We start from the raw sequence: 14,448 nt of genomic DNA, 5'->3' as shown, positions 1-14,448 counted from the left end.
TGAGCTGATCAGTTTAAAAATACCATAAATTGTAACTTAAGAAAACAAAGGTCACCCCATCAGATCAGCTTCCACCAAAGCAACAAGTCCTTTTCTTATTCAAAAAAGTTACTACTATTAAATTGGGAAGTTATACTGAAGGACTTGATGCTGTTTCAGACCCAAAGCAGCCTTTATTACAAGTATTTTAACAGACTCCTGTGTTTCGAACTGTGAAAGTCCCTTATATAGTGATATGGTTAAAGTGCTGCATTAACTTATTAGTGAAAACTAAACATTTTTCTTTTCTTTACCATTTGCTAAAGCAGTAAGAAAATGGCCATGAATACAACTGAAGGCTTAGCCAACTTAACTTCGTTGCAAAGCCATGCAGTTGCTTTCACAAACTGTACCGATGTAGATGTCCTTCTGAAGAATTTCTATCTCCCTCCTATGTACAGCATAATCTTTCTGGTAGGCTTCCCAGGGAATATTATTGCAATTTCTGTATACAGGTTCAAGATGAGGTCCTGGAAGAACAGCACCATCATTATGTTGAACTTGTCCTTCACAGACCTACTGTACTTAACAAGCCTTCCTTTCCTGATACATTACTATGCCAATGGAGACCACTGGGTCTTCGGAGACTTCATGTGTAAGTTTATCCATTTTGGCTTCCACTTCAACTTGTATAGCAGCATCCTCTTCCTCACTTGCTTCAGCATCTTTTGCTACTTCGTGATTGTCCATCCAGTAAAGTTCTTCTCTATTCAGAAAAGGAGATGGGCAGTGGTGGCTTGTGCTGCAGGTTGGGTGATTTCCCTGGTGGCTGTCAGTCCTGGCAATTTTTTAATCACCTGAAGGGAGAACCAGAACAAATCCATTTGCCTGGACCTCACTAGTTCTGAAAACCTGGACACTATTAAGTGGTATAACTGGCTTCTGTCTGGGTTAGCCTTCTACCTGGCACTAGTGGTTGTGACTCTGTGTTACACTGTCATTATCTACACTTTGACTAGAGGGCCTCATACTCCTGCTTGTTACAAGTAGAAGGCTCGCAGACTTGCCATTCTCCTCTTGGTGGTCTTCTATGTGTGCTTCCTACCCTTTCATGTCTTTAGGGGCGTTCAGATAGAATTACGACTTCAACCAGTTAGCTGCCACATTGAAAACCAAATCCACGCTGCTTACATTGCCTCAGACCCTGAGCTGCACTAAACACATGCGGTAACCTATTACTTTATGTTGTGATGGGAGACAACTTCCAGCAGGCCATCCTTGCTCTTTCAAGATGCAAGTTAAACAACTATGCGCAGCACACCAGGAGCAATAGTGATGTGAATAAGTAAGTCGTCCTTTAAAAAAGAAGCATAGACGCATTTGATTGCACTTGTCCTGTAACCTCTTTTATGTTCAATTTTGTTTCCTAATAAAATTGCAGGTGGCCTTTCTGCCGCTCCAAAATAGCATCCCAAAACTGCAGAGGTTTAGGGTTAGGCTATATGTATGTCATGGTTAATAGGTGACTTGTATTACTTTTAAATTAAACTTTTTATTTGTTCATTTTATTGTATTTTTGAGGAAACACTTATGGAGTTGGTCAGAAATTACCTGAGTAGCCTGTCTTTGAGAGTTCAGTTAGCATGCCATTCAATATGGATTTGCCAGTAACATATTTTAAATACAATGGGGGCCTCAATGTTGACCTCACAACACGAATACAACTTCCATGTTATCATTGATACAGTATCTTATTTAGTAGTCTGTGCCAAATGCCGCAGATGATGACGATTAAAAAGTTGAGTTACAAACATAGTTTATTATTTTGTTAGTCATTTAATAAAACAATACAAAAACTAACATGTCCTGAGCAGAGCCATTTCTTGATTAAGTAGGTAATATAACTACACGAAAACATTTTAATATGCATCACAGATGTTGAACTCTAAAGTTTAAAATGCTCTCAAAACTATAAAGCATCAAACACTGAAAACATTTTTACAAACAGTACTGCAAATCACTTAACATGTTTATTATTTTAGATTGCCCATTTTTATCACTGCAAATTTTTTATTAAAGTGTGGACTTTGCCTATTAGCCACTAGGTGGCAATCATGTATGTGTATGCCAGTGAGCCAGATACCTGGTTTCAGGAATGCACCTTTGATTCAAACTCAGAGAGGGTTACATGACAATGTAGGGCAATTACTGTGGGGGAGTTAACCACCACATGTTTCTTATGGTGCTAAAATACAATTAATTCTAATTAATAAGAGAGGAGTTGTGCTGCATGGTGGCTTTACAACACTTTGCATATGTGACCTTGGCCAATGTATCTTTTTGAAAAGTATTGTTCATTTCAAAAAGAGCCTGCAGAAACGTTATTGCCTACAGATGTTTGTTTCATTTTCTGGTCTGTAAAAGTGAGAAAGGCAACATAGCAGACGCTCCTTCAAAACAGGGCTTGTTCCCACTGGTATGTCTGTTATTAGACTATCTAAATATTGTATTTCAACAGCAAGAACGTTCTGTAGAATAGATCAAGTTGTGGATTTCTCAGATGTAACTTTCCCCATGTTCCATTATAGGGAGATGGGCTGCTGTCCAGAATCCAAGTTGTGAAGTACAGTCTGCTGACATCATCAGGAACTGTAACGTTATGGGAGAAGCAGTAAGCCCTGGGAGGGTCTCATCCCCTAGCCTTGCTATACCTGGCAGAATCAGTCCCTGTTCCCCTCTTCCTAGCCTACATGACTGGAAGCTTGGGACCTACATAATTTCAGGTACACGCCATAAGAAATGAGTGTCTTGGCGTTACATTTTGTGACAGAATGTGAGAAATTTTAATTTAGATAACCTAATATATAAGAACATAAGAACGGTCCTACTGGGTCAGACCAAAGGTCCATCTAGCCCAGTATCCTATCTTCCAACAGTGGCCAGTGCCAGGTGCCCCAGAGGGAATGACCAGAACAGATAATCATCAAGTGATCCACCCCCTGTTGCTCATTGCCAGCTTCTGGCAAACAGAGAGTAGGGACACCATTCCTACCCTCCTGGCTAATAGCCATTGATGGAACTGTTCTCCATGAATTTATCTAGTTCTTTTTTGAACCCTGTTATGGTCTTGGCCTTCACAACATCCTCTGGCAAGGAGTTCCACAGGTTGATTGTGCATTGTGTGAAGAAATACTTCCTTTTATTTGTTTTAAATCTGCTGCCTATTAATTTCATTTGTGACCCCTAGTTCTCGTGTTATGAGAAGTAGTAAACAACACTTTCTCATCTACTTTCTCTACACCAGTCATGATTTTATAGACCTCAATCATCTCTCCCCTTAGCCATCTCTTTTCCAAGCTGAAAAGTCCCAGTCTTATTACTCTCTTCTCATATGGAAGCCATTCCATACCCCTAATAATTTTTGTTGCCCTTTTCTGAACCTGTTCCAATTCCAATATATCTTTTTTGAGATGGGGTGACCACATCTGCACACAGATGTTGACTTTACTTTTTTTGTTTTTGGTACCAGGGCTTTTTCTTAACACAAATTACTTTCTGATCTTACACAATGTCACCCTTCACCAAAACCATACCCCGACACCAAAAAAAGCATTGGTTAGGTTTCCCAGGAAAGAGTCAAAAATACAGCAATCTACTAGGAAGAGCAATATGATTGACTAGTATGAGGAAATGAACATCCAAAAGCCAAAGCAGAATTTAACACATATTTAATATAAGCAAGTTACAATGGGTATGAATAACCTGAGAGCTTCTCTGGCCGACATAGCTACTGCCTCTCATAGAGGTGGAGTTATTAAGCCAATGGGAGAGATCTCTCCTGTTGGCTTAGAGCCGCTTCACCGAAAGTGTTACAGCTGCACAACTGCATCGGTACAGTAGCGCAGCTGTAAGTTTGTAGTGTAGACTCTACTCTTATTTGGTTGCTTCCCCTCTTTTCTAATTTTGTCTCATGTATTCTTACCTAGTTTAAAGTTGATTAATTAATGCCTGTTTTGAACCAGCAGTTGCTGCCCTTTGTGCTTAAGAAGAGACCACTTACATCCAAACAGCTGCCTCTTGTCACAGAAAGTATTCCAGTGTTTCACGGATACAAAACATTCCCCTCTACACCATCTGTGCACCCATCTGCTGGTCTCTGTATCAGTCTAATTGAGGGGTAGTCAATAGGCAGACCAAATCCGGACCAACAGATGCTTTTGAATGGACTGCAAAATTTTTATTTACTTATTATCACTATTGTTATTGCAGTGTGAAATTTTTTTTTCTGGAGTCTGGACCTTGACCAAGAAATGTGGACCTTGGAAAAAAATAATTGACCATTCCTGGTCTAATTTCTTCCCTCACACGTAACATCTGGTAACAGGATGGCCACTGTCTCTATCCATGCAGTTTCCTATATTGGTGTTCATTGTCAGAGCATCTAAATCAACCTATTGTTCAACTGTTGACACACCTCAATGTCTAATCTTCATTGTTTTTCCCCCCTAAGTGCTGTAGGAAGTGGTAGTGCAATTCAGAAGTGGCCACTCTTTCCTAGCCTTCACTATTAAATCAATGCCCCAGCAAGGCACGCAGGGTACTGTGCCACTGGAAGTGCCATCTTTTAAAAGAAATGTAGAATACAGACCAAGACCACTTATGGCCCTTACAGATTAGCGTTATTATATGTTTGTGGTAGTGCACAGAAGTCTCAGTCAAGATTGAGCCCCCATTGGGCAAGACAAATATACATAGAATGAGATGGCCAGATTTGGATGGTACATCAGTTTGTAAAGAATTTGGGGATTGTGATGCATGACCAGAAAGGGTTAAACATCCTACAGGATAAATGGCTCAAATTCAACCCTTAAAAACATATGATGAGATAATGTTTGTGTTTTTGTTTATTTACATATATATTGGTAAAAATCAACAGCGTAATCAAACAGTCCCTGCCTATGCTGTATTCTGTTAATTCAGAGATCAAAAGAACATCTTAACATTTAAATGAACTGTAAACATAGGATGTCGCTGTACTCGTCTCTCTTTGAAATGTATAGCAAATCATCTGTGAATGGTGGAAAAACAGGCAACAGCCTTGTGTTAATCTGTGTGGATAATTACCAGCTGTGCTTAGGAAATGGGTCCACTTCAAAGTCCACATGAGTGCCTATTGTTTGACTAAGGACTCCAACCTGTCAAAAGTCGTCCTGGAATTGTATTAAAGCCCTTTGGGTCCCAATCCTTTTTATCTCAGATCTGCTTGAGGTTTCATGCAGGGGAAGCCTAACCCACAAGGACTGAGATCCGAGTTCTGACTGGACCACCCTGAAATATAAACATTGGACTATAAGCGTTGAACTATTTCTGAAAGAACTCTTTGCATCTGTCAAGGTTCCTCCCCCACTCTGAACTCTAGGGTACAGATGTGGGGACCTGCATGAAAAACCTCCTAAGCTTATCTTTACCAGCTTAGGTCAAAACTTCCCCAAGGTACAAAATATTCCACCCTTTGTCCTTGGATTGGCCGCTACCACCACCAAACAAATACTGGTTACTGGGGAAGAGCTGTTTGGACACGTCTTTCCCCCCAAAATACTTCCCAAAACCTTGCACCCCCCCTTTCTGGACAAGGTTTGGTAAAAAGCCTCACCAATTTGCCTAGGTGATTACAGACCCAGACCCTTGGATCCTAAGAACAATCCTCCCAACACTTGCACCCCCCCTTTCCTGGGAAATGTTGGATAAAAAGCCTCACCAATTTGCATAGGTGACCACAGACCCAAACCCTTGGATCTGAGAACAATGAAAAAGCATTCAGTTTTCTTACAAGAAGACTTTTAATAAAAATAGAAGTAAATAGGAATAAAGAAATCCCCCCTGTAAAATCAGGATGGTAGATACCTTACAGGGTAATTAGATTCAAAACATAGAGAACCCCTCTAGGCAAAACCTTAAGTTACAAAAAAGATACACAGACAGAAATAGTTATTCTATTCAGCACAATTCTTTTCTCAGCCATTTAAAGAAATCATAATCTAACACGTACCTAGCTAGATTACTTACTAAAAGTTCTAAGACTCCATTCCTGGTCTATCCCCGGCAAAGACAGAATATAGACAGACACACAGACCCTTTGTTTCTCTCCCTCCCCCCAGCTTTTGAAAGTATCTTGTCTCCTCATTGGTCATTTTGGTCAGGTGCCAGCGAGGTTACCTTTAGCTTCTTAACCCTTTACAGGTGAGAGGAGATTTCCTCTGGCCAGGAGGGATTTTAAAGGGGTTTACCCTTCCCTTTATATTTATGACAGCATCTACACAGCTCACCATCTCTGTTAAGAATCTGAATCTCAGGAATCTCTCTTATGAATCTGACTCGTCCATATGTATACTGTTCTTTTAGCCAATTCTCTCTCCCTTTTCTTTTTTAATAAATTTTAGTTTAGTTAATAAGAATTGGCTGTAAGCATGTATTTGGGAAAGATCTGGAATATTCATTAACCTAGGAGGTAATGTGTCCGATCCTTTGGGATTTGTAGAACCCTTTTTACATGATGAAATAAGATTTTCAGAAATCCTCATCATAGCTGACTTGAGTGACTAGGTGGAGGCCTGAGGCTGGGTTACTTTAAGGGAACTGTGTTGTTGACTCCTGAGTAGCCAGTGAGGTATAATAGAAGCTGTTTTGTGCTGGCTTGGTAAATCTAAGTATTGGAATATCTACCAGCTTTGGGGATTGCCGGCCCCATTCTTCACAGTTCACCATAATTGAGTGACCTCAGTTGGCTCCCCTGGGATTCAGGTCACAGGGATCCTTCAGGATAGAAGGTGTCATGTGATTGGCAGATCATTAGCATATATGACTCATTCCTTTTGTTTATTGTGAGACTTCTTTAGTTTCTTTTTTTAGCAGCGGTAATTTTACTGCTGAAACAAGCATAAGTGCTTCAATTCCAGCGAAAGAAAGGAGAACCTCTAGCCAGAGCACTATAGCGACTATGTGGCTGCGTAACTGCAGATTAATATTAAATTGCAACATAACTATGCTCTAGAATGCAAGCTTCTATTAAGAAGTCTCTAGCTTTTACAGCTGCAATGACATTCAGGTGAACTAAATATGTATCAATGCAGTGTTAGCTGCCTGAGTCTGCAGACAGCCTGAAAAAAATAGCTGGGCAGTGAAGGAGGAGTTCACAGCTTTCAGGGGGAGTTAATGCTTATGCCTGATGATTTTAATCTTAAAACTATTTAATTGCTGATTGCTATTGTGGACACATCTAGCTAATGTGCTAATTAATCACAGTCACATACAGACTGGGTGGATTGTCGTGAGAAGGTTATTTGCAATCAAGGGTTCCTGGGGGAGGGTAATGAGCAAATTTAATCTTACTCCCTTCCCCAACATCACCTCTTCCCTTGGGCATGAGAAGGGCCCTAACCCAACTGTCAAACTCCAGCTTTAATCTTCTGCAGTTCAGTTACATGTCATATCCTAGAGCTGAAGCACACTGAAGATTTAAGAGTTGGGGACTGTGTAAAGTAAGCTGAATTTAATAACAGCTAATAATGTGCTGATTACACTGCTCGGGAAGCAAGAGTGAAACGACTTGGAGCTGGTCTCTGCTTGAAGTTGTAGCAGTATAACTATGTCAATTACAGGTGTGATTTTTTTTTTTTTTTTTTTTTGCTGACTGTTATACTGGTAAAAGCCCCAGGGTGGACACATTTATACCAAGATAAAAGGTGCCAAACTTGAATAAGCTACACAAGTATGATCGCTTTTATACTGGTATGACTGCATCCGCACTAAGGAGGCTTGCCACTTTAACGATAAAGTAACACTACACTAAGGTAAGGTAGCCAAACCCTGGGAAGGAAATGCCATGTAATTTCAGACTCACTGCTGGATAACGTAGGCCTAGTGTAGGTCTCACCTCTGGCTGAGATGGTAAGCTGGACTACCAGTGCAAACGAAACTTCGAGTGACCACTTGTATCAGGCATTGTTTTCTAGTCTGAAAATGCAGGTTGAGGGAGTCTAAGGCTACACTCCGCAGCTTTTAGCGACACAACTGTGCCGCTACAGCCATGCTGCTAAAAGCTGCGCAGCGTAGCCCCTGTTTGTTGGCAGAAAAGAGCTCCCCTGCCGACAAAAAACTTCCACCCCCCACGAGCGGCAGCGGCTTTGCTGGCAGGAGAGTGCTCCTGCCAACAAAGCACTGTTCACACCGGTGCTTTTGGTTAGTAAAACTTTTGTCATTCAGTGTGTGTGTGTGTTTTTTAACACCCCGGAATGACAAAAGTTTTGCTTTACAAAGTGCCAGTGCAGACGTACCCTTAGTTAAACAAAAACCAATAGAACCTTCCCCCGCAAATTAACAAAATGCGGTTCAACCTCTTCCTGAGCTTGTGCAGACAAGTGTGTTTATTTGACCCTACTGTCAGGAAAGAAGAAGGGACATGAAAGAAAATGCTTTGTTGTTCCTCCATGGCTCGGTTGTTTTCTGAAAGTAGAAGGAATCAGTAGTGTCAGCTGAAGTAGTAGTAGTGCCATTAAGCCTAGGGAAAACAGTTCATTCCAGTGAAGGAATATTTCAAAGCTTGTTTTCCTAAAAGCAGAGAAGAATAGTGGTCCTATTGCCTGAAGTGCCTCATTTGCTTAGTGCCTGAGTGGACACAAAGGCACTTTAGACAAACCTGTGAGAAAGAAAAGCCCCTTTTTTATTTGAGTCATATTGTGGGACTGAAAGTAGAAAAGTAAAATGAGTTTTCAAGCCCTGTGCTGAAAGTCCTTCAAAAAAATAAAAGTCAAACTCTAAAATAGGTTATAAAGCCAGAGAGAAAAAACAGCCTCTCTGGGCTGCTGCATGAAAGTGCAATGCATAATATCATCAATTCTTTATTTGTGGACTCTTTAATGGTAAACTGAAAGGCATTTTATCTTCCAAGATCTCATTTCAGGGCTCTTTGTTTACACAACAGCAGATGTCACTAATAGCTAAAATAGAGCAGGGAGCGGTGGTCACTCCTTGGGTACAGATATTAGTTATGTTATCAATGCTTACATGGCAAATAAAGCCCGGAACTCAGACTTTGGAGAGGAAGTTATTTAATTGTGGGTTTATTTTTTTATATATTTGTAGTGTGCGTCACTGGGTGGGGTGGGGGGGTGATGGACATGTGAGGTGTTCAAGTGTCCTTCCCTTTAGATTGTGGCGCCTCACCCCAGTACGAGGAACCACCGGTCATCGCAGGCAACCATTCTTTCCCCTCCAACCCTTCTGCTACAATCCTTGTCCAGACCTTCTGGTTACTATCATGTTGACTGGAGTGGCTCACAACTGTGAGTGCCTACCTCAGGGCAGACTGTCAGCAAACAAGGGCAGACACCCCAAACTGGTGGTAGGTTCTAGAATTAGATTTCACACCAAGCCGGTAACAAATGTGAACTCCTGGATCACGATCAGTCTCACCATGGAGTCACACACAGTCCCCTCAGACTCTCCAGTCAATCTTGCCACCCAGACAAACTGAACTTCATGACAAAAGGTCACAAACCTAAAATCACACCACATCAGGTTTCTCCCAGTCCCAAGAGACCAATGACTATCCCCAGAACAATTGATACTCCAGATCTTACACCAAAGACAATTCTGGCAGCCAATTCTTTAGTAAACTAACTAAATGTTTATTAGCTAAGAAAAAGAAAATGAGAGTTTTGAGAGGTTAAATCAGGTAAAATATATATACAGGTGAGTAACAGTCTACAATTCCAAATGGTAGCAGAGGTGTAGTAATAACTCTGGGGATCTCTGTCTTCTTGTTCAGTTTTTCTGCCCTGCTAGAATCCAAACAGTCCAGAGACAAAGGATCTTTCTTTGAATCCATATTTATGGTATCTTCACACAGAAAGCAAGCTGACAGTGTCTCCACCTCCCTGGGCTTTTGCTTTGATGATGCTGAGTGAGGAATGCACTTTGAGTCTCTGACCTCAGGTCATCACACCACAATGGCCATTTGCTTGGGAATTAGCATTTTCTGTTAAAGTCATTATGTCCTTCATTAGCATTTCACAAGGCTTCTTTGATGTCCAATGAGTTATTTAGTTGCAGGGGTATTTCCAATGTAAATGTTAGCTATTAGATTGTAACAGGAACAGATAAGTAACATTCCACTAGTTTTCATGAAGTTTAAACATCTGAATACACGCTTATACATTTAACACTTTGATCTATACTAACACTTAAATGAATTGGCCTGGGGTTTTGACCTGAGCTGGTACCTGGCTTTTGAGCATCACACTTACATCTTGCCTTCTACCTAAGTGCACCTTGTGCATACAATAACCCTCTGTCTCTGTATCCTCTCTGGCAAGAATACTTGTCTCATGGAGGCGCTATCAGAATTAGTATTTATACAGTACCTAGAAAATAAAATATTACTATTAGAAATAACTTCTTGCTTACAGTAAAGTACACATCCCTCCCTGTACTGTAGTTATACTACTCATCACAGAGCCCCAAAAATGGACAAAGATGATGTGGTTTGACAAAAAGTTGGGATAGGCCTAGAAGTGGAGTGTACTTTCGTGTGTGAATGACCCTAAAGTGGTAACTCTTCAATGAATACATGGCTTTGGCCCAATTGTTTAATGAGTAGTGGATGGAAGAAAGACAAAAATTGTACTGAGTGATTTCAGGTTTCAAACTTTTTTTTAAAAAGTCTATTCCAGTCATTTTATTACATATTTGTCAGCAGGAATTTATCTTCTGACAGAAAAGCCACAGATCCTGAACAAAGGAGTTTTCTGAGGCGTAACTCCATGTTTGCAAGGCCCGTTGCGACCCTCGCATACTTCATCTGTATTTTACAGATTAGGACACTAAGGCACAGAGAATTTAAGCGACTTGCCCGAGGTCACACAACAAGTCTGGTGGTGAAGCCAGGATGAGAACACAGTTCTCCCAGTTAAGCGGTTCAACCAGTAGACATGCTTCCAGTAACAAGAGGATGGGCGAGAGATCTTCCGGCAGACACAGGCTCCTATAGCAGTGACGACAACTTTTATATCTAGTATGAGAACGTTTAGGTAATTTTTTTTAAATTGCAAAGTCACTAAGGCACTTTTGAGAATTTTACCTTTAACCTTTTTGGTTGTTAAGTATTAATGATAAAATTTCAATTAGAACCACACCGGCTCAATATATGCCACCATCCAGTTCCTACATCATATTCTGTGTCTGTGAACCAGAGAAATAAATCCCCTTGCTGCTCCTCAAGCATGCATGTCCCTGTCGCGTGGAGGTGGGTTCAAACCAACATTATCTCTCACCTGTACGCAGATGGGACCAAATCCTCAGCTGATGTATATTGGTGTAGCTCCATTAACTTCAGAATAGCTATAGATTTACACCAGAAAAGAATTTGGCCCCCAAACTTCACTGCAGATCTGGCTCTGGTCCATCTCTCTGTAATGGGCTGAACTAGAACCCGTGATAGGAATATATCTTCCAAACTTTGGATCAGAATATCGACCTGAATTTTCAGCTTGGTCCCATCTTTGGTCAAGAATGCACTCATTTACCTTCATGCCAACTACTGTATGCTGTGCATATGAATTTTTCCCTTTCACATTCCCATCTCTCATGACCCAGTTTGAGAAACAGCCCTACTGAAACAGGTAATTATTAGCACTATATTAAGTGCTATACTATCAATTTCCACTAGAGGGCAGACAAAACATTACTAGTAAAAAAGGACCACTTGGAAAAAGGCAACTAGCCCAAGCAGCTCGCTCGCCCACCCCGCTACAACATCCACGCTGCTCTTTTTAACCTGCTAGCTGGAGCTTTGTAACAGTCTGCCCTGAGATAGGCACTCACATTTGTGAGCCACTCTAGATAGCCTGACAGACACTCAAAACATTCTAGTAGATTAGTGAGGAACTATTTCCCCTTATGAAAGCCAAGCTGACTCTTCCTCAAGATACTGTGTTTCTCTGTGTCTAATAATTCTGTTCTTTATTGTAGTTTCAACCAATTTACACCAGTTGAAGAGCTGTCCATAAAGTCTGATTCAAGGCATAAGAGCCTATCTAGGAACTCTTACACTAGATTTACATTGGCACTGCCCAGTGAGATGTGCAGTAGCAGAGTTGTATTTTGTGGGAGAACTCATCATATGATGAGTTTAGTCAGAAAACCTAGCAGAATACTAGATGAGACAATCACCCAGGGCATTGTTATATATATATATATTTATTTTATAGCTGCCTAATAAAACTGTGCCGTTTGAAAAACAAAAATCCAATTGTCAAAGGGTTGTATTTTTTTTTAAACACCCAAGGCCTCTGCTAAGAGCCTGTTTTATTATCTCACTCTTCCTCAGAAGCGTAATCTGCCACACGATGGTGTGACTTTTCTCCCCCTCCCTATTATTACAAACTCTTAATAGACAGTGTCACAGTATTTATAATATACGTCAGCTTTGACAGCAATGACAAAAGCACACAGCATCATTGTTTTAAGGCTGCTGTGTTTATGCATTACCACAATAATTTTGTTTGCTGTGTTACTCATGTTAACTGTTTCATTGCTGATGAATGTTTGGTACATTTAGCAAAATGAAGCTCATGTTCTGCTCATTTACCAGATATTCCACTTAGAAGAATGTGTCAATGTTCGACTGCTGCACAGGGAACCAACAGTAAAAACTGTTTGAGTTGTAATGTGAGAGTAGTAGTGTTATATCTCTTTCCTGCAGTATGATTTTGTGGCAGTCCTATCTGCAGCCAGTTGGCAAACTGGGTAAAACATGCCAAAACGTTAACAATTAAAGAGACTTCAATCAATTAAAGAAGATTTTATTCTCACTCTGTCATTAGTGGGGGTATCAAAGCTTCAAAGAGTATCTAAAATTAATCTAACCCCTTTACTGTTCCCTCATTGCAGTGACTGAGCACAGCAACATTCTCTGAAGTCTATACTATGTCTACACTATGAGCACAACAGTGCTGCAGCTAGGTCACTGTCATGTAGATGCTTCCTACTTTGAAAAATGGGGTTTTTCCATCGACGTAGGTAATCCACCTCCTTGAGCAGTGGTAGCGTGGTCAACAGAAGAATCTGCCATCGACCTAGCTGCCTCTTCACTGGGTGTAAATTAGCTTAAATACGCCTCTCAAGGGTCTGGTTTTTATACACCCCTGAGCAACGTCGATAGGTCAATCTAAATGTTAAGTGCAGACCAGGCCTAAAAGACCAACATGGTATATCAGGCAATGCCAGAGATGCCCCATGCCCAGTGCAGATTAGCCACTGGGCTGATGGGACCTGTGCTTAGGGGCCCTGGCCAACTGGGGGCCCCCAGAAAAAATCCATTGCCAGGCGGCGGAAGCCCAGAGCCCCAACCCCACTCCAGGGCAGCAGCGCTGGGCGGGAGGGGACACTCCCCCAGTGCCCCCTGACCCTGTCCCAGGCAGAAGCTGTGGGGCAGCAGGGACAAGCCCCTGTGCATGACCCCATCCCAGGCAGAAGCCCCAGCACCCAGACCCCCCACTGCAGCCCTGGGACTGGAAGAGCTCTCCCTCCCACTGCGGCCCCGGGGCATGGCATGGGGCCAGAGCTTCTCCAGCCTTGGGGCCACAGTTAGGGGAGGGGGCAGAAAGGAACAAAAGGGGTTGTGGGCCTGCAGTTGGGAGGGACCCTGGGTGGAACAGGGGAGGGTCCCTGAGAAGGGGCAGAAATGGGTGGAACTGTGGGTGGGTCGAGAGGCAAAAGGGGCTGAATGGGGGCAGAGCCACAGGCAGAAGGGCCCCCCCACTTGCTCTGGCCCCAGAAACCTTAAACCACCTCTGCCCATGCCCAAAGGTACCAAGGATGAGCCCAAATCTGCACCAACTGAAGTCAACAGCAAGAAGGACTTCAACTGACTTACTGGGAGCAGGACTTGGCCCTAACTCAGCGAGCAGTAGTGAAACCCTCAGTGCAAGGAAGCATGGAAAGCAGAATGAGATAACAGCTGGGAAAACGCTGAAGAAATAGGTAAAATTACCATTAAGAGTGTCTGTTTGTATTTTTTCCTCCCAGATAATAATATTAAGTGAAACACACTAAGATTTATGATAATTGGCCACATTACATAGTGACAACCTAATGTTTTGTGAAAGAGACAAATTGCAAATACTTTTATGGTGAAGCTCCCATTATGACCATCAGAATTTGGCTCTTATCCCGGGGTGCTCTGCTCACCGCTAGGATGGTGCCTCTTCCTGGCAGCTCTGGGGATTAGCTTCATGAGGTCAACACCCCTTCCCATGATTGTACACCATCTCTCTGCCTCCCTCTCCATGGGCTGCTGCTGCTGCTTTTTCATGACTCAGCCCTCTGGCCAAGTCACTACATGTGTTTTCCCCTTCTGCGGTACTAAAGTCTTTCTTCTGCAATCCTAGGCAGCCTTCCTATTCACTGCCA

At 41.9% G+C, this 14,448-nt stretch overlaps 1 pseudogene; it reads left to right on the top strand.

Annotated features, from left to right (window-relative positions):
* Positions 1–312: 312 nt before the first annotated feature.
* LOC141982473 (2-oxoglutarate receptor 1-like) lies at positions 313–1,328 on the top strand (annotated as a pseudogene).
* Positions 1,329–14,448: the final 13,120 nt, after the last annotated feature.

This window comes from Natator depressus, chromosome 1 (assembly GCF_965152275.1).
Source record: "Natator depressus isolate rNatDep1 chromosome 1, rNatDep2.hap1, whole genome shotgun sequence".
NCBI lineage: Eukaryota > Metazoa > Chordata > Testudines > Cheloniidae > Natator > Natator depressus.
Note: the sequence above shows the minus strand (reverse complement) of the source record. Positions and strands in the feature narration are given on the sequence as shown.